We start from the raw sequence: 18,425 nt of genomic DNA on the forward strand, positions 1-18,425 counted from the left end.
ATCGAATTTAAGATGTTTAGGATTTTTTGAAAACTGCAGGGGGGTGTGGGCAAAATGTGACCAACCGCTGCTCTCAGTAATTGGCAGGTTTTTGGTATAAAAAGTCGGAATTTCAAACTGCGAATAGGTTCAGAGAGCCAGAATTTGGGTCCAAAATATGGCTCAGGTATCAAATTTGGGATTTTTCGGATATTTTGAAAACTGCAGTGGGGTTTGGGCAAAATGTGACCCACCGCCGCTTTCAGTAATTGGCAGGTTTTTGGTATAAAACGTCGGAATTTCAATCTGCGAATAGGTGCAGAGAGCCAGAATTCGGGTCCAAAATATGGCTCAGGTATCGAATTTGGGATGTTTGGGATATTTTGAAAAATGCAGGGGGGTTTGTGCAAAATGTGACCCACCGCTGCTTTCAGTAATTGGCAGATTTTTTGTATAAAAAGTCAGAATTTCAAACAGTGAATAGGTGCAGAGAGCCAAAATTTAGGTCCAAAATATGGCTCAGGTATCGAATTTGGGATGTTTAGAATATTTTGAAAACTGCAGGGGGGTTTGGGCAAAATGTTACAAATCGCCGCTTTTAATAATTGGTATATTTTTGGTATAAAAAGTCGGAATTTCAAACTTCGAATAGGTGCAGAATGCCAGAATTTGGCTCCAAAATTAGGCTCAGGTATAGAATTTGGGATTTTTGGGATATTTTGAAAACTGCAGGGGGGTTTGAGCAAAATATGCCCCACCGCCGCTTTCAGTAATTGGCAGCTTTTTGGTATAAAACGTCAGAATTTCAATCTGCGAATAGGTGCAGAGAGCCAGAATTTGGGTCCAAAATATGGCTCAGGTATCGAATTTGGGATGTTTGGGTTATTTTGAAAACTGCATGGGGGTTTGGGCAAAATGTGACCCACCGCTGCTTTCAGTAATTGGAATATTTTTGGTATAAAAAGTCGGAATTTCACACTGCGAATAGGTTCAGAAAGCCAGAATTTGGGTCCAAAATATGGCTCAGGTATCAAATTTGGGATTTTTGGGATATTTTGAAAACTGCAGTGGGGTTTGGGTAAAATGTGATCCACCGCCGCTTTCAGTAATTCACAGGTTTTTGGTATAAAACCTCGGAATTTCAATCTGCGAATAGGTGCAGAGAGCCAGAATTTGGGTCCAAAATATGGCTCAGGTATCCAATTTGGGATGTTTGGGATATTTTGAAAACTGCAGGGGGGTTTGGGCAAAATGTGACCGACCGCCGCTCTCAGTAATTGGCAGGTTTTTGGTATAAAACGTCGGAATTTCAATCTGCGAATAGTTGCAGAGAGCCAGATTTTGGGTAAAAATATGGCTCAGGTATCGAATTTGGGATGTTTGGGATATTTTGAAAACTGCAGGGGGTTTGGGTAAAATGTGACCAACCGCCGCTTTCAGTAATTGGGAGATTTTTTGTATAAAAAATCGGAATTTCAAACGGCGAATAGGTGCAGAGAGCCAAAATTTAGGTCCAAAATATGGCTCAGGTATCGAATTTGGGATGTTTAGGATATTTTGAAAACTGCAGGGGGGTTTGGGCAAAATGTTACAAATCGCCGCTTTTAATAATTGGTTTATTTTTGGCATAAAAAGTCGGAATTTCAAACTGCGAATAGGTGCAGAATGCCAGAATTTGGCTCCAAAATTAGGCTCAGGTATCGCATTTGGGATGTTTGGGATATTTTGAAAACTGCAGGGGGGTTTGAGCAAAATGTGCCCCACCGCCGCTTTCAGTAATTGGCAGCTTTTTGGTATAAAACGTCGGAATTTCAATCTGCGAATAGGTGCAGAGAGCCAGAATTTGGGTCCAAAATATGGCTCAGGTATCGAATTTGGGATGTTTGGGTTATTTTGAAAACTGCAGGGGGGTTTGGGCAAAATGTGACCCACTGCTGCTTTCAGTAATTGGCAGGTTTTTGGTATAAAACGTCGGAATTTCAATCTGCGAATAGGTGCAGAGAGCCAGAATTTGGGTCCAAAATATGGCTCAGGTATCGAATTTGGGATGTTTGGGATATTTTGAAAACTGCAGGGGGGTTTGGGCAAAATGTGACCCACCGCCGCTCTCAGTAATTGGCAGGTTTTTGGTATAAAACGTCGGAATTTCAATCTGCGAATAGTTGCAGAGAGCCAGAATTTGGGTAAAAATATGGCTCAGGTATCGAATTTGGGATGTTTGGGATATTTTGAAAACTGCAGGGGGGTTTGTGTAAAATGTGACCAACCGCCGCTTTCAGTAATTGGGAGATTTTTTGTATAAAAATCGGAATTTCAAACGGCGAATAGGTGCAGAGAGCCAAAATTTAGGTCCAAAATATGGCTCAGGTATCGAATTTGGGATGTTTAGGATATTTTGAAAACTGCAGGGGGGTTTGGGCAAAATGTTACAAATCGCCGCTTTTAATAATTGGTTTATTTTTGGCATAAAAAGTCGGAATTTCAAACTGCGAATAGGTGCAGAATGCCAGAATTTGGCTCCAAAATTAGGCTCAGGTATCGCATTTTGGATGTTTGGGATATTTTGAAAACTGCAGGGGGGTTTGAGCAAAATGTGCCCCACCGCCGCTTTCAGTAATTGGCAGCTTTTTGGTATAAAACGTCGGAATTTCAATCTGCGAATAGTTGCAGAGAGCCAGAATTTGGGTAAAAATATGGCTCAGGTATCGAATTTGGGATGTTTGGGTTATTTTGAAACCTGCAGGGGGGTTTGGGCAAAATGTGACCCACCGTTGCTTTCAGTAATTGGCATATTTTTAGTATAAAATTCGGAATTTCAACCTGCGAATAGGTGCAGAGAGCCAGAATTTGGGTCCAAAATATAGCTCAGGTATCGAATTTGGGATGTTTGGGATATTTTGAAAACTGCAGGGGGGTTTGGGCAAAATGTGACCCACCGCCGCTCTCAGTAATTGGTATATTTTTGGTATAAAACGTCGGAATTTCAATCTGCGAATAGGTGCAGAGAGCCAGAATTTGGGTCCAAAATATGGCTCAGGTATTGAATTTGGGATGTTTGGGATATTTTGAAAACTGCAGGGGGGTTTGGGCAAAATGTGACCCACCGCCGCTCTCAGAAATTGGCAGGTTTTTGGTATAAAACGTCGTTATTTCAATCTGCGAATATGTGCAGAGAGCCAGAATTTGGGTCGAAAATATGGCTCAGGTATCGAATTTGGGATGTTTGGGATATTTTGAAAACTGCAGGGGGGTTTGGGCAAAATGTGACCTACCGCTGGTTTCAGTAATTGGCATATTTTTGGTATAAAAAGTTGGAATTTCAAACTGCGAATAGGTGCAGAGAGCCAGAATTTAGGTCCAAAATAAGGCTCAGGTATCGAATTAGGGATGTTTGGGATATTTTGAAAACTGCGGGGGGGTTTGGGCAAAATGTGACCCACCGCTGCTTTCAGTAATTGGCACATTTTTGGTATAAAAAGTAGGAATTTAAACTGCGAATAGGTACAGAGAGCCAGAATTTGGGTCCAAAATATGGCTCAGGTATCAAATTTGGGGTATTTTGAAAACAGCAGGAGGGTTTGGGCAAAATGTGACCCAACGCCGCTTTCAGTAATTGGCAGGTTTTTGGTATAAAAAGTCGGAATTTCAAACTGCGAATAGGTGCAAAGAGCCAGAATTTTGGTCCAAAATATGGCTCAGGTATCGAATTTGGGATTTTTTGAAAACTGCAGGGGGGTTTGCACAAAATGTGACCCACCGTTGCCTTCAGTAATTGGCAGCTTTTTGGTATAAAACGTCGGAATTCAAACTGCGAATAGGTGCAGAGAGCCAGAATTTGGGTCCAAAATATGGCTCAGGTATCAAATTTGGGATTTTTGGGATATTTTGAAAACTGCAGTGGGGTTTGGGCAAAATGTGACCCACCGCCGCTTTTAGTAATTGGCAGATTTTTGGTATAAAACGTCGGAATTTCAATCTGCGATTAGGTGCAGAGAGCCAGAATTTGGGTCCAAAATATGGCTCAGGTATCGAATTTGGGATGTTTGGGATATTTTGAAAACTGCAGGGGGGTGTGGGCAAAATGTGACCAACCGCCGCTCTCAGTAATTGGCAGGTTTTTGGTATAAAAAGTCGGAATTTCAAACTGCGAATAGGTTCAGAGAGCCAGAATTTGGGTCCAAAATATGGCTCAGGTATCAAATTTGGGATTTTGGGGATATTTTGAAAACTGCAGTGGGGTTTGGGCAAAATGTGACCCACCGCCGCTTTCAGTAATTGGCAGGTTTTTGGTATAAAACGTCGGAATTTCAATCTGAGAATAGGTGCAGAGAGCCAGAATTTGGGTCCAAAATATGGCTCAGGTATCGAATTTGGGATGTTTGGGATATTTTGAAAACTGCAGGGGGGTTTGGGCAAAATGTGACCCACCGCCGCTCTCAGTAATTGGCAGGTTTTTGGTATAAAACTTCGGAATTTCAATCTGCGAATAGGTGCAGAGAGCCAGAATTTGGGTAAAAATATGGCTCAGGTATCGAATTTGGGATGTTTGGGATATTTTGAAAACTTCAGGGGGGTTTGGGCAAAATGTGACCTACCGCTGCTTTCAGTAATTGGCATATTTTTGGTATAAAAAGTAGGAATTTAAACTGCGAATAGGTACAGAGAGCCAGAATTTGGGTCCAAAAAATGGCTGAGGTATCAAATTTGGGGTATTTTGAAAACAGCAGGAGGGTTTGGGCAAAATGTGACCAACCGCCGCTTTCAGTAATTGGGAGATTTTTTGTATAAAAAATCGGAATTTCAAACGGCGAATAGGTGCAGAGAGCTAAAATTTAGGTCCAAAATATGGCTCAGGTATCGAATTTGGGATGTTTAGGATATTTTGAAAACTGCAGGGGGGTTTGGGCAAAATGTTACAAATCGCCGCTTTTAATAATTGGTTTATTTTTGGCATAAAAAGTCGGAATTTCAAACTGCGAATAGGTGCAGAATGCCAGAATTTGGCTCCAAAATTAGGCTCAGGTATCGCATTTGGGATGTTTGGGATATTTTGAAAACTGCAGGGGGGTTTGAGCAAAATGTGCCCCACCGCCGCTTTCAGTAATTGGCAGCTTTTTGGTATAAAATTTCGGAATTTCAATCTGCGAATAGGTGCAGAGAGCCAGAATTTGGGTCCAAAATATGGCTCAGGTATCGAATTTGGGATGTTTGGGTTATTTTGAAAACTGCAGGGGGGTTTGGGCAAAATGTGACCCACTGCTGCTTTCAATAATTGGCAGGTTTTTGGTATAAAACGTCGGAATTTCAATCTGCGAATAGGTGCAGAGAGCCAGAATTTGGGTCCAAAATATGGCTCAGGTATCGAATTTGGGATGTTTGGGATATTTTGAAAACTGCAGGGGGGTTTGGGCAAAATGTGACCCACCGCCGCTCTCAGTAATTGGCAGGTTTTTGGTATAAAACGTCGGAATTTCAATCTGCGAATAGTTGCAGAGAGCCAGAATTTGGGTAAAAATATGGCTCAGGTATCGAATTTGGGATGTTTGGGATATTTTGAAAACTGCAGGGGGGTTTGTGTAAAATGTGACCAACCGCCGCTTTCAGTAATTGGGAGATTTTTTGTATAAAAATCGGAATTTCAAACGGCGAATAGGTGCAGAGAGCCAAAATTTAGGTCCAAAATATGGCTCAGGTATCGAATTTGGGATGTTTAGGATATTTTGAAAACTGCAGGGGGGTTTGGGCAAAATGTTACAAATCGCCGCTTTTAATAATTGGTTTATTTTTGGCATAAAAAGTCGGAATTTCAAACTGCGAATAGGTGCAGAATGCCAGAATTTGGCTCCAAAATTAGGCTCAGGTATCGCATTTTGGATGTTTGGGATATTTTGAAAACTGCAGGGGGGTTTGAGCAAAATGTGCCCCACCGCCGCTTTCAGTAATTGGCAGCTTTTTGGTATAAAACGTCGGAATTTCAATCTGCGAATAGTTGCAGAGAGCCAGAATTTGGGTAAAAATATGGCTCAGGTATCGAATTTGGGATGTTTGGGTTATTTTGAAACCTGCAGGGGGGTTTGGGCAAAATGTGACCCACCGTTGCTTTCAGTAATTGGCATATTTTTAGTATAAAATTCGGAATTTCAACCTGCGAATAGGTGCAGAGAGCCAGAATTTGGGTCCAAAATATAGCTCAGGTATCGAATTTGGGATGTTTGGGATATTTTGAAAACTGCAGGGGGGTTTGGGCAAAATGTGACCCACCGCCGCTCTCAGTAATTGGTATATTTTTGGTATAAAACGTCGGAATTTCAATCTGCGAATAGGTGCAGAGAGCCAGAATTTGGGTCCAAAATATGGCTCAGGTATTGAATTTGGGATGTTTGGGATATTTTGAAAACTGCAGGGGGGTTTGGGCAAAATGTGACACACCGCCGCTCTCAGAAATTGGCAGGTTTTTGGTATAAAACGTCGTTATTTCAATCTGCGAATATGTGCAGAGAGCCAGAATTTGGGTCGAAAATATGGCTCAGGTATCGAATTTGGGATGTTTGGGATATTTTGAAAACTGCAGGGGGGTTTGGGCAAAATGTGACCTACCGCTGGTTTCAGTAATTGGCATATTTTTGGTATAAAAAGTTGGAATTTCAAACTGCGAATAGGTGCAGAGAGCCAGAATTTAGGTCCAAAATAAGGCTCAGGTATCGAATTAGGGATGTTTGGGATATTTTGAAAACTGCGGGGGGGTTTGGGCAAAATGTGACCCACCGCTGCTTTCAGTAATTGGCACATTTTTGGTATAAAAAGTAGGAATTTAAACTGCGAATAGGTACAGAGAGCCAGAATTTGGGTCCAAAATATGGCTCAGGTATCAAATTTGGGGTATTTTGAAAACAGCAGGAGGGTTTGGGCAAAATGTGACCCAACGCCGCTTTCAGTAATTGGCAGGTTTTTGGTATAAATAGTCGGAATTTCAAACTGCGAATAGGTGCAAAGAGCCAGAATTTTGGTCCAAAATATGGCTCAGGTATCGAATTTGGGATTTTTTGAAAACTGCAGGGGGGTTTGCACAAAATGTGACCCACCGTTGCCTTCAGTAATTGGCAGCTTTTTGGTATAAAACGTCGGAATTCAAACTGCGAATAGGTGCAGAGAGCCAGAATTTGGGTCCAAAATATGGCTCAGGTATCAAATTTGGGATTTTTGGGATATTTTGAAAACTGCAGTGGGGTTTGGGCAAAATGTGACCCACCGCCGCTTTTAGTAATTGGCAGATTTTTGGTATAAAACGTCGGAATTTCAATCTGCGATTAGGTGCAGAGAGCCAGAATTTGGGTCCAAAATATGGCTCAGGTATCGAATTTGGGATGTTTGGGATATTTTGAAAACTGCAGGGGGGTGTGGGCAAAATGTGACCAACCGCCGCTCTCAGTAATTGGCAGGTTTTTGGTATAAAAAGTCGGAATTTCAAACTGCGAATAGGTTCAGAGAGCCAGAATTTGGGTCCAAAATATGGCTCAGGTATCAAATTTGGGATTTTGGGGATATTTTGAAAACTGCAGTGGGGTTTGGGCAAAATGTGACCCACCGCCGCTTTCAGTAATTGGCAGGTTTTTGGTATAAAACGTCGGAATTTCAATCAGAGAATAGGTGCAGAGAGCCAGAATTTGGGTCCAAAATATGGCTCAGGTATCGAATTTGGGATGTTTGGGATATTTTGAAAACTGCAGGGGGGTTTGGGCAAAATGTGACCCACCGCCGCTCTCAGTAATTGGCAGGTTTTTGGTATAAAACTTCGGAATTTCAATCTGCGAATAGGTGCAGAGAGCCAGAATTTGGGTAAAAATATGGCTCAGGTATCGAATTTGGGATGTTTGGGATATTTTGAAAACTTCAGGGGGGTTTGGGCAAAACGTGACCTACCGCTGCTTTCAGTAATTGGCATATTTTTGGTATAAAAAGTAGGAATTTAAACTGCGAATAGGTACAGAGAGCCAGAATTTGGGTCCAAAAAATGGCTGAGGTATCAAATTTGGGGTATTTTGAAAACAGCAGGAGGGTTTGGGCAAAATGTGACCCAACGCCGCTTTCAGTAATTGGCAGGTTTTTGGTATAAAAAGTCGGAATTTCAAACTGCGAATAGGTGCAAAGAGCCAGAATTTTGGTCCAAAATATGGCTCAGGTATCGAATTTGAGATTTTTTGAAAACTGCAGGGGGGTTTGCACAAAATGTGACCCACCGTTGCCTTCAGTAATTGGCAGCTTTTTGGTATAAAACGTCGGAATTCAATCTGCGAATAGGTGCAGAGAGCCAGAATTTGGGTCCTAAATATGGCTCAGGTATCGAATTTGGGATGTTTGGGATATTTTGAAAACTGCAGGGGGGGGGGGGGTGTGGGCAAAATGTGACCCACCGCTGCTTTCAGTAATTGGCATATTTTTGGTATAAAAAGACGAAATTTCAAACTGCGAGTTGGTGCAGAGAGCCAGAATTTGGGTCCAAAATATGGCTCAGGTATCAAATTTGGGATTTTTGGGATATTTTGAAAACTGCAGTGGGGTTTGGGCAAAATGTGACCCACCGCCGCTTTCAGTAATTGGCAGGTTTTTGGTATAAAACGTCGGAATTTCAATCTGCGAATAGGTGCAGAGAGCCAGAATTTGGGTCCAAAATATGGCTCAGGTATCGAATTTGGGATGTTTGGGATATTTTGAAAACTGCAGGGGGGTTTGGGCAAAATGTGACCCACCGCCGCTCTCAGTAATTGGCAGGTTTTTGGTATAAAACGTCGGAATTTCAATCTGCGAATAGGTGCAGAGAGCCAGAATTTGGGTAAAAATATGGCTCAGGTATCGAATTTGGGATGTTTGGGATATTTTGAAAACTGCAGGGGGGTTTGGGTAAAATGTGACCCACCGCTGCTTTCAGTTGTTGGCAGATTTTTTGTATAAAAAGTCGGAATTTCAAACGGCGAATAGGTGCAGAGAGCCAAAATTTAGGTCCAAAATATGGCTCAGGTATCAAATTTGGGGTATTTTGAAAACAGCAGGAGGGTTTGGGCAAAATGTGACCCAACGCCGCTTTCAGTAATTGGCAGGTTTTTGGTATAAAAAGTCGGAATTTCAAACTGCGAATAGGTGCAAAGAGCCAGAATTTTGGTCCAAAATATGGCTCAGGTATCGAATTTGGGATTTTTTGAAAACTGCAGGGGGGTTTGCACAAAAAGTGACCCACCGTTGCCTTCAGTAATTGGCAGCTTTTTGATATAAAACGTCGGAATTCAATCTGCGAATAGGTGCAGAGAGCCAGAATTTGGGTCCTAAATATGGCTCAGGTATCGAATTTGGGATGTTTGGGATATTTTTAAAACTGCAGGGGGGTGTGGGCAAAATGTGACCCACCGCTGCTTTCAGTAATTGGCATATTTTTGGTATAAAACGTCGGGATTTCAATCTGTGAATACGTGCAAAGAGCCAGAATTTGGGTCGAAAATATGGCTCAGGTATCGAATTTGGGATGTTTGGGATATTTTTAAAACTGCAGGGGGGTGTGGGCAAAATGTGACCCACCGCCGCTCTCAGAAATTGGCAGGTTTTTGGTATAAAACGTCGGGATTTCAATCTGTGAATACGTGCAAAGAGCCAGAATTTGGGTCGAAAATATGGCTCAGGTATCGAATTTGGGATGTTTGGGATATTTTGAAAACTGCAGGGGGGTTTGGGCAAAATGTGACCTACCGCTGGTTTCAGTAATTGGCAGATTTTTGGTATAAAAAGTAGGAATTTCAAACTGCGAATAGGTACAGAGAGCCAGAATTTGGGTCCAAAATATGGCTCAGGTATCAAATTTGGGGTATTTTGAAAACAGCAGGAGGGTTTGGGCAAAATGTGACCCAACGCCGCTTTCAGTAATTGGCAGGTTTTTGGTATAAAAAGTCGGAATTTCAAACTGCGAATAGGTGCAAAGAGCCAGAATTTTGGTCCAAAATATGGCTCAGGTATCGAATTTGGGATTTTTTGAAAACTGCAGGGGGGTTTGCACAAAAAGTGACCCACCGTTGCCTTCAGTAATTGGCAGCTTTTTGGTATAAAACGTCGGAATTCAATCTGCGAATAGGTGCAGAGAGCAAGAATTTGGGTCCTAAATATGGCTCAGGTATCGAATTTGGGATGTTTGGGATATTTTTAAAACTGCAGGGGGGTGTGGGCAAAATGTGACCCACCGCTGCTTTCAGTAATTGGCATATTTTTGGTATAAAAAGTCGAAATTTCAAACTGCGAGTTGGTGCAGAGAGCCAGAATTTGGGTCCAAAATATGGTTCAGGTATCGAATTTTGGATCTTTGGGATATTTTGAAAACTGCGGGGGGGGGGGGGGGTTTGGGCAAAATGTGACCCACCTCCGCTTTCAGTAATTGGCAGATTTTTGGTATAAAAAGTCGGAGTTTCAAACTGCGAATAGGTGCAGAGAGCCAGAATTTGGGTCCAAAATATGGCTCAGGTATCAAATTTGGGATTTTTGGGATATTTTGAAAACTGCAGTGGGGTTTGGGCAAAATGTGACCCACCGCCGCTTTTAGTAATTGGCAGATTTTTGGTATAAAACGTCGGAATTTCAATCTGCGAATAGGTGCAGAGAGCCAGAATTTGGGTCCAAAATATGGCTCAGGTATCGAATTTGGGATGTTTGGGATATTTTGAAAACTGCAGGGGAGTGTGGGCAAAATGTGACCAACCGCCGCTCTCAGTAATTGGCAGGTTTTTGGTATAAAAAGTCGGAATTTCAAACTGCGAATAGGTTCAGAGAGCCAGAATTTGGGTCCAAAATATGGCTCAGGTATCAAATTTGGGATTTTTGGGATATTTTGAAAACTGCAGTGGGGTTTGGGCAAAATGTGACCCACCGCCGCTTTCAGTAATTGGCAGGTTTTTGGTATAAAACGTCGGAATTTCAATCTGCGAATAGGTGCAGAGAGCCAGAATTTGGGTCCAAAATATGGCTCAGGTATCGAATTTGGGATGTTTGGGATATTTTGAAAAATGCAGGGGGGTTTGGGCAAAATTTGACCCACCGCCGCTCTCAGTAATTGGCAGGTTTTTGGTATAAAACGTCGGAATTTCAATCTGCGAATAGGTGCAGAGAGCCAGAATTTGGGTAAAAATATGGCTCAGGTATCGAATTTGGGATGTTTGGGATATTTTGAAAACTGCAGGGGGGTTTGGGTAAAATGTGCCCCAACGCTGCTTTCAGTAATTGGCAGATTTTTTGTATAAAAAGTCGGAATTTCAAACGGCGAATAGGTGCAGAGAGCCAAAATTTAGGTCCAAAATATGGCTCAGGTATCGAATTTGGGATGTTTAGGATATTTTGAAAACTGCAGGGGGGTTTGGGCAAAATGTTACAAATCGCCGCTTTTAATAATTGGTATATTTTTGGTATAAAAAGTCGGAATTTCAAACTTCGAATAGGTGCAGAATGCCAGAATTTGGCTCCAAAATTAGGCTCAGGTATCGAATTTGGGATTTTTGGGATATTTTGAAAACTGCAGGGGGGTTTGAGCAAAATATGCCCCACCGCCGCTTTCAGTAATTGGCAGCTTTTTGGTATAAAACGTCGGAATTTCAATCTGCGAATAGGTGCAGAGAGCCAGAATTTGGGTCCAAAATATGGCTCAGGTATCGAATTTGGGATGTTTGGGTTATTTTGAAAACTGCAGGGGGGTTTGGGCAAAATGTGACCCACCGCTGCTTTCAGTAATTGGCATATTTATAGTATAAAAAGTCGGAATTTCAACCTGCGAATAGGTGCAGAGAGCCAGAATTTGGGTCCAAAATATAGCTCAGGTATCGAGTTTGGGATGTTTGGGATATTTTGAAAACTGCAGGGGGGGTTTGGGCAAAATGTGACCCACCGCCGCTCTCAGTAATTGGCAGGTTTTTGGTATAAAACGTCGGAATTTCAATCTGCGAATAGGTGCAGAGAGCCAGAATTTGGGTCCAAAATATGGCTCAGGTATCGAATTTGGGATGTTTGGGATATTTTGAAAACTGCAGGGGGGTTTGGGCAAAATGTGACCCACCGCCGCTCACAGAAATTGGCAGGTTTTTGGTATAAAACGTCGGAATTCCAATCTGCGAATAGGTGCAGAGAGCCAGAATTTGGGTCGAAAATATGGCTCAGGTATCGAATTTGGGATGTTTGGGATATTTTGAAAACTGCAGGGGGGTGTGGGCAAAATGTGACCCACCGCCGCTCTCAGTAATTGGCAGGTTTTTGGTATAAAACGTCAGAATTTCAATCTGCGAATAGGTGCAGAGAGCCAGAATTTGGGTAAAAATATGGCTCAGGTATCGAATTTGGGATGTTTGGGATATTTTGAAAACTGCAGGGGGGTTTGGGCAAAATGTGACCTACCGCTGGTTTCAGTAATTGGCATATTTTTGGTATAAAAAGTTGGAATTTCAAACTGCGAATAGGTGCAGAGAGCCAGAATTTAGGTCCAAAATAAGGCTCAGGTATCGAATTAGGGATGTTTGGGATATTTTGAAAACTGCAGGGGGGTTTGGGCAAAATGTGACCCACCGCTGCTTTCAGTAATTGGCAGATTTTTGGTATAAAAAGTAGGAATTTCAAACTGCGAATAGGTACAGAGAGCCAGAATTTGGGTCCAAAATATGGCTCAGGTATCAAATTTGGGGTATTTTGAAAACAGCAGGAGGGTTTGGGCAAAATGTGACCCAACGCCGCTTTCAGTAATTGGCAGGTTTTTGGTATAAAAAGTCGGAATTTCAAACTGCGAATAGGTGCAAAGAGCCAGAATTTGGGTCCTAAATATGGCTCAGGTATCGAATTTGGGATGTTTGGGATATTTTGAAAACTGCAGGGGGGTGTGGGCAAAATGTGACCTACCGCTGCTTTCAGTAATTGGCATATTTTTGGTATAAAAAGTCGAAATTTCAAACTGCGAGTTGGTGCAGAGAGCCAGAATTTGGGTCCAAAATATGGTTCAGGTATCGAATTTTGGATCTTTGGGATATTTAGAAAACTGCGGGGGAATTTCAATCTGCGAATAGGTGCAGAGAGCCAGAATTTGGGTCCAAAATATGGCTCAGGTATCGAATTTGGGATGTTTGGGATATTTTGAAAAATGCAGGGGGGTTTGGGCAAAATTTGACCCACCGCCGCTCTCAGTAATTGGCAGGTTTTTGGTATAAAACGTCGGAATTTCAATCTGCGAATAGGTGCAGAGAGCCAGAATTTGGGTCCAAAATATGGCTCAGGTATCGAATTTGGGATGTTTGGGTTATTTTGAAAACTGCAGGGGGGTTTGGGCAAAATGTGACCCACCGCTGCTTTCAGTAATTGGCATATTTATAGTATAAAAAGTCGGAATTTCAACCTGCGAATAGGTGAAGAGAGCCAGAATTTGGGTCCAAAATATAGCTCAGGTATCGAATTTGGGATGTTTGGGATATTTTGAAAACTGCAGGGGGGTTTGGGCAAAATGTGACCCACCACCGCTCTCAGTAATTGGCAGGTTTTTGGTATAAAACGTCAGAATTTCAATCTGCGAATAGGTGCAGAGAACCAGAATTTGGGTCCAAAATATGGCTCAGGTATCGAATTTGGGATGCTTGGGATATTTTGAAAACTGCAGGGGGGTTTGGGCAAAATGTGACCCACCGCCGCTCACAGAAATTGGCAGGTTTTTGGTATAAAACGTCGGAATTCCAATCTGCGAATAGGTGCAGAGAGCCAGAATTTGGGTCGAAAATATGGCACAGGTATCGAATTTGGGATGTTTGGGATATTTTGAAAACTGCAGGGGGGTTTGGGCAAAATGTGACCCACCGCTGCTTTCAGTAATTGGAATATTTTTGGTATAAAAAGTCGGAATTTCAAACTGCGAATAGGTGCAGAGAGCCAGAATTTAGGTCCAAAATATGGCTCAGGTATCGAATTTGGGATGTTTGGGATATTTTGAAAACTGCAGGGGGGTGTGGGCAAAATGTGACCCACCGCTGCTTTCAGTAATTGGCATATTTTTGGTATAAAAATTCGAAATTTCAAACTGCGAGTTGGTGCAGAGAGCCAGAATTTGGGTCCAAAATATGGTTCAGGTATCGAATTTTGGATCTTTGGGATATTTTGAAAACTGCGGGGGGGTTTGGGCAAAATGTGACCCACCGCCGCTTTCAGTAATTGGCAGGTTTTTGGTATAAAAATTCGGAGTTTCAAACTGCGAATAGGTTCAGAGAGCCAGAATTTGGGTCCAAAATATGGCTCAGGTATCAAATTTGGGATTTTTGGGATATTTTGAAAACTGCAGTGGGGTTTGGGCAAAATGTGACCCACCGCCGCTTTCAGTAATTGGCAGGTTTTTGGTATAAAACGTCGGAATTTCAATCTGCGAATAGGTGCAGAGAGCCAGAATTTGGGTCCAAAATATGGCTCAGGTATCGAATTTGGGATGTTTTGGATATTTTGAAAACTGCAGGGGGGTTTGGGCAAAATGTGACCCACCGCCGCTCTCAGTAATTGGCAGGTTTTTGGTATAAAACGTCGGAATTTCAATCTGCGAATAGGTGCAGAGAGCCAGAATTTGGGTAAAAATATGGCTCAGGTATCGAATTTGGGATGTTTGGGAGATTTTGAAAACTGCAGGGGGGTTTGGGCAAAATGTGACCTACCGCTGGTTTCAGTAATTGGCATATTTTTGGTATAAAAAGTTGGAATTTCAAACTGCGAATAGGTGCAGAGAGCCAGAATTTAGGTCCAAAATAAGGCTCAGGTATCGAATTAGGGATGTTTGGGATATTTTGAAAACTGCAGGGGGGTTTGGGCAAAATGTGACCCACCGCTGCTTTCAGTAATTGGCAGATTTTTGGTATAAAAAGTAGGAATTTCAAACTGCGAATAGGTACAGAGAGCCAGAATTTGGGTCCAAAATATGGCTCAGGTATCAAATTTGGGGTATTTTGAAAACAGCAGGAGGGTTTGGGCAAAATGTGACCCAACGCCGCTTTCAGTAATTGGCAGGTTTTTGTTATAAAAAGTCGGAATTTCAAACTGCGAATAGGAGCAAAGAGCCAGAATTTTGGTCCAAAATATGGCTCAGGTATTGAATTTGGGATTTTTTGAAAACTGCAGGGGGGTTTGCACAAAATGTGACCCACCGTTGCCTTCAGTAATTGGCAGCTTTTTGGTATAAAACGTCGGAATTCAATCTGCGAATAGGTGCAGAGAGCCAGAATTTGGGTCCTAAATATGGCTCAGGTATCGAATTTGGGATGTTTGGGATATTTTGAAAACTGCAGGGGGGTGTGGGCAAAATGTGACCCACCGCTGCTTTCAGTAATTGGCATATTTTTGGTATAAAAATTCGAAATTTCAAACTGCGAGTTGGTGCAGAGAGCCAGAATTTGGGTCCAAAATATGGTTCAGGTATCGAATTTTGGATCTTTGGGATATTTTGAAAACTGCAGGGGGGTTTGGGCAAAATGTGACCCACCTCCGCTTTCAGTAATTGGCAGATTTTTCGTATAAAAAGTCGGAGTTTCAAACTGCGAATAGGTGCAGAGAGCCAGAATTTGGGTCCAAAATATGGCTCAGGTATCAAATTTGGGATTTTTGGGATATTTTGAAAACTGCAGTGGGGTTTGGGCAAAATGTGACCCACTGCCGCTTTTAGTAATTGGCAGATTTTTGGTATAAAACGTCGGAATTTCAATCTGCGAATAGGTGCAGAGAGCCAGAATTTGGGTCCAAAATATGGCTCAGGTATCGAATTTGGGATGTTTGGGATATTTTGAAAACTGCAGGGGGGTTTGGGCAAAATGTGACCTACCGCTGGTTTCAGTAATTGGCATATTTTTGGTATAAAAAGTTGGAATTTCAAACTGCGAATAGGTGCAGAGAGCCAGAATTTAGGTCCAAAATAAGGCTCAGGTATCGAATTAGGGATGTTTGGGATATTTTGAAAACTGCAGGGGGGTTTGGGCAAAATGTGACCCACCGCTGCTTTCAGTAATTGGCAGATTTTTGGTATAAAAAGTAGGAATTTCAAACTGCGAATAGGTACAGAGAGCCAGAATTTGGGTCCAAAATATGGCTCAGGTATCAAATTTGGGGTATTTTGAAAACAGCAGGAGGGTTTGGGCAAAATGTGACCCAACGCCGCTTTCAGTAATTGGCAGGTTTTTGTTATAAAAAGTCGGAATTTCAAACTGCGAATAGGAGCAAAGAGCCAGAATTTTGGTCCAAAATATGGCTCAGGTATTGAATTTGGGATTTTTTGAAAACTGCAGGGGGGTTTGCACAAAATGTGACCCACCGTTGCCTTCAGTAATTGGCAGCTTTTTGGTATAAAACGTCGGAATTCAATCTGCGAATAGGTGCAGAGAGCCAGAATTTGGGTCCTAAATATGGCTCAGGTATCGAATTTGGTATGTTTGGGATATTTTGAAAACTGCAGGGGGGTGTGGGCAAAATGTGACCAACCGCCGCTCTCAGTAATTGGCAGGTTTTTGGTATAAAAAGTCGGAATTTCAAACTGCGAATAGGTTCAGAGAGCCAGAATTTGGGTCCAAAATATGGCTCAGGTATCAAATTTCGGATTTTTGGGATATTTTGAAAACTGCAGTGGGGTTTGGGCAAAATGTGACCCACCGCCTCTTTCAGTAATTGGCAGGTTTTTGGTATAAAACGTCGGAATTTTAATCTGCAAATAGGTGCAGAGAGCCAGAATTTGGGTCCAAAATATGGCTCAGGTATCGAATTTGGGATGTTTGGGATATTTTGAAAACTGCAGGGGGGTTTGGGCAAAATGTGACCCACCGCCGCTCTCAGTAATTTACAGGTTTTTGGTATAAAACGTCGGAATTTCAATCTGCGAATAGGTGCAGAGAGACAGAATTTGGGTAAAAATATGGCTCAGGTATCGAATTTGGGATGTTTGGGATATTTTGAAAACTGCAGGGGGGTTTGGGTAAAATGTGACCCACCGCCGCTTTCAGTAATTGGCAGATTTTTTGTATAAAAAGTCGGAATTTCAAACGGGGAATAGGTGCAGAGAGCCAAAATTTAGGTCCAAAATATGGTTCAGGTATCGAATTTGGGATGTTTAGGATATTTTGAAAACTGCAGGGGGGTTTAGGCAAAATGTTACAAATCGCCGCTTTTAATAATTGGTATATTTTTGGTATTAAAAGTCGGAATTTCAAACTTCGAATAGGTGCAGAATGCCAGAATTTGGCTCCAAAATTAGGCTCAGGTCTCGAATTTGGGATGTTTGGGATATTTTGAAAACTGCAGGGGGGTTTGAGCAAAATATGCCCCACCGCCGCTTTCAGTAATTGGCAGCTTTTTGGTATAAAACGTCGGAATTTCAATCTGCGAATAGGTGCAGAGAGCCAGAATTTGGGTCCAAAATATGGCTCAGGTATCGAATTTGGGATGTTTGGGTTATTTTGAAAACTGCAGGGGGGTTTGGGCAAAATGTGACCCACCGCTGCTTTCAGTAATTGGCATATTTTTAGTATAAAAAGTCGGAATTTCAACCTGCGAATAGGTGCAGAGAGCCAGAATTTGGGTCCAAAATATAGCTCAGGTATCCAATTTGGGATGTTTGGGATATTTTGAAAACTGCAGGGGGGTTTGGGCAAAATGTGACCCACCGCCGCTCTCAGTAATTGGCAGGTTTTTGGTATAAAACGTCGGAATTTCAATCTGCGAATAGGTGCAGAGAGCCAGAATTTGGGTCCAAAATATGGCTCAGGTATCGAATTTGGGATGTTTGGGATATTTTGAAAACTGCAGGGGGGTTTGGGCAAAATGTGACCCACCGCCGCTCTCAGAAATTGGCAGGTTTTTGGTATAAAACGTCGGAATTTCAATCTGCGAATAGGTGCAGAGAGCCAGAATTTGGGTCGAAACTATGGCTCAGGTATCGAATTTGGGATGTTTGGGATATTTTGAAAACTGCAGAAGGGGTTTGGGCAAAATGTGACCCACCGCTGCTTTCAGTAATTGGAATATTTTTGGTATAAAAAGTCGGAATTTCAAACTGCGAATAGGTGCAGAGAGCCAGAATTTAGGTCCAAAATATGGTTCATGTATCGAATTTGGGATGTTTGGGATATTTTGAAAACTGCAGGGGGGTTTGGGCAAAATGTGACCCACCGCTGCATTCAGTAATTGGTATATTTTTGGTATAATAATTCGGAATTTCAAACTGCGAATAGGTGCAGAGAGCCAGAATTTGGCTACAAAATATGGCTCAGGTATCGAATTTGGGATGTTTGGGATATTTTGAAAACTGCAGGGGGGTTTGTGCAAAATGTGACCCACCGCCGCTATTAGTAATTGGCATATTTTTGGTATAAAAAGTCGGAATTTCAAACTGCGAATAGGTGCAGAGAGCCAGAATTTGGGTCCAAAAAATGGCTCAG

This window comes from Procambarus clarkii, chromosome 2 (assembly GCF_040958095.1).
Source record: "Procambarus clarkii isolate CNS0578487 chromosome 2, FALCON_Pclarkii_2.0, whole genome shotgun sequence".
NCBI classification, from domain to species: Eukaryota; Metazoa; Arthropoda; class Malacostraca; order Decapoda; family Cambaridae; genus Procambarus; species Procambarus clarkii.